This window comes from Engraulis encrasicolus, chromosome 13 (assembly GCF_034702125.1).
Source record: "Engraulis encrasicolus isolate BLACKSEA-1 chromosome 13, IST_EnEncr_1.0, whole genome shotgun sequence".
NCBI classification, from domain to species: domain Eukaryota; kingdom Metazoa; phylum Chordata; class Actinopteri; order Clupeiformes; family Engraulidae; genus Engraulis; species Engraulis encrasicolus.
The window spans coordinates 24,332,077-24,334,576 of record NC_085869.1 but is presented as its reverse complement, the minus strand read 5'-3'; the positions used below and the strand labels follow the sequence as shown (position 1 = coordinate 24,334,576).

Below are 2,500 nucleotides of genomic sequence, written 5' to 3'. Positions count from 1 at the left end.
TCTTGGCCACACGGACACACAAATAGACAACCACACAAGTGCATGCACACACACACACACAGTCACAGTCACGGCAACAAACACGCACTCACCCATACGCACTCACCCATACACACACAAACACACACACACACACACACACACACACACACACACACACACACACACACACACACACACACACACACTATACAGTCCCAGGAAAAAGTTTGTACACCCTTTGAAATTTCTTACCTTTCTGTCAAAATTGGTCATAAAACATGGTCTGATCTTCCTGGAAATCACAAGAAGGAACAACCAGAGTCTGCTTTAACTAATTCAACCCAAACATTTACAAGTTTTCATATTTTCATTGGCCATAAGATGTAAACATTCACAGGACAGCAAGGCATAAGTAAGTACACCCTTGCATTCAATAGGTTTTAACCCTAAGTTAGTCGCAATAACCTCAACCAGATGTTTCCTGTAGTTGCAGATCAGATTAACAAAGCAATCTGGATGTATCTTGTCTCCCTCTTCTTTAGAAAACTGCCTCTCGTCAGCAAGGTTTGTGGGATGTCTGGAGTGCATAGCTTTCTTGACTTCATGCCATATAATCTTAATTGTTTTTTGTCAGGGCTTTGACTGGGCTATTCCAGAATGTGTATTTCATTATTATGAAGCCATTCTAAAGTCGATTTGCTTCTAAAGTATGGGTTGTTGTCACATTTCAGCACCTATCCTCTTGTGTGCTTCAACTGTGTGACAGACTACCTCACTTTTTTCTGTAAAATATCACAATAAACTTCTGAGTTCATTGTTCCACTGAAAATAGCAAACTGAAAAGGGCCCGAGGCAGCAAGGTAGCCGCATATAATGATGCTCCCGCCACCATACTCGAAGGTGGAGATGATGTTTTGGTGAAGGTGTGGTTCTCCAGTTCTCCTCCAAACATGACATTGTGTGTTCCCCTGAACAATTCAACTTTGGTTTCAACTTTGGTTTCAACGTTGGTCTACAGAATATTTTGCAGTAATTCTATGAAGCATATAAATGCTTTTTCGCAAACCTCAAAGGTGCAGCAATATTTTTTTGGACAGAAACCCCATTAATTTTAGATTGGCAGAATGAATCCCATTTTTAGCTATTCTTGGTTACATCTCCTCTTCTGAGTATGGTGGCGGGAGCATCATTATATGCGGCTACCTTGCTGCCTCAGGCCCTTGACAGTTTGCTATTATCAGTGGGACAATGAACTCAAGTTTATTGTGATATTTTACAGAAAAAAACGTGAGGAAGTCTATCACACAGTTGAAGCACACAANAGTATGGGTCCTAAAATGTGACAACAACCCATACTTAAGAAGCAAATCGACTTTAGAATGGCTTCATAATAATGAAATACACATTCTGGAATAGCCCAATCAAAGCCCTGACAAAAAACAATTGATATTATATGGCATGAAGTCAAGAAAGCTATGCACTCCAGACATCCCACAAACCTTGCCGACGAGAGGCAGTTCTCTATAGAATAGGGAGACAAGATACAAACAGATTGTTTTGTTAATCTGATCTGCAACTACAGGACAAGTCTGGTTGATGATATTGCAACTAACTGAGGGTTAAAACCTACTTAATGTAAGGGTGTACTTACTTATGCCCTGCTCTCCTGTGAATGTTATGGCCTTATGACCAATAAAAATATGATAACATGTAAATGTTTGGGTGGAATTAATTAAAGCAGACTTTGATTGTTCCTTCTTGAGATTTCCGGGAAGATCAGACCATGTTTTATGATCAATTTTGACAGAAATGTAAGAAATTTCAAAGGGTGTACAAACTTTTTCCTGGGACTGTAAATGGGACATGTGACGTGCATTCCTCACTTAATTGCCATTGCTACTAACAAAGTCACTCTTTTAAGTCCACTCAACGAAACAAAAAAGCGTGTTGTGGTAAAAACTTCAGTCTTAACGGTCTTGACAACTATAAACTCACATGCCAAAACCACACGGTAGTTTAGCACAACTTGAACATCCCTTGACTGAAATATCCCCTGCATGACTACGTATCCATCACTCCATGGGGATAATGCATTTGGTTTTCTCCACACAAGGAACAAATGAATAATCTAATAATAATCCAATCGAATAATCTAATCTGTGTTTGTACTCCGTGTCAATGAGAATGTAGCAGAGCAAATAAAGGCAACAAATAATAAAAGCAGCTTGTCTTAACTCGGCAGAGTCAATCGCCCAGTGGGAGGTCAAAAGGTTAAAATAGCAACTGTACAAGGGTCACAATGGCGTTCAATAGGAATAGGCACCAATGCCAAATCCCCAGGGACTCAAATTCGATCCCTAGGTCTTCTTACAATTCCAGTCCCCATGTCTCTTCCAGTCTCTCCCTGTCATTGCTCAACTATGGTATATAATAGACCAAACAGGCCACATAAAAATCCCAAGGCCCCAAGCAGTAGCTACTCCAATGGTACTGTAAAAATAACTGCTCCTCTTTTAAC

The 2,500-nt window shown here is 40.0% G+C and overlaps 1 protein-coding gene across 9 annotated transcripts in view; it reads right to left on the bottom strand.

Moving 5' to 3' along the window:
• Positions 1-2,500, bottom strand: part of dip2a (disco-interacting protein 2 homolog A) — a 219,551-nt gene that overhangs the window by 50,689 nt on the left and 166,362 nt on the right. The gene's annotated exons all lie outside the window — the stretch shown is intronic.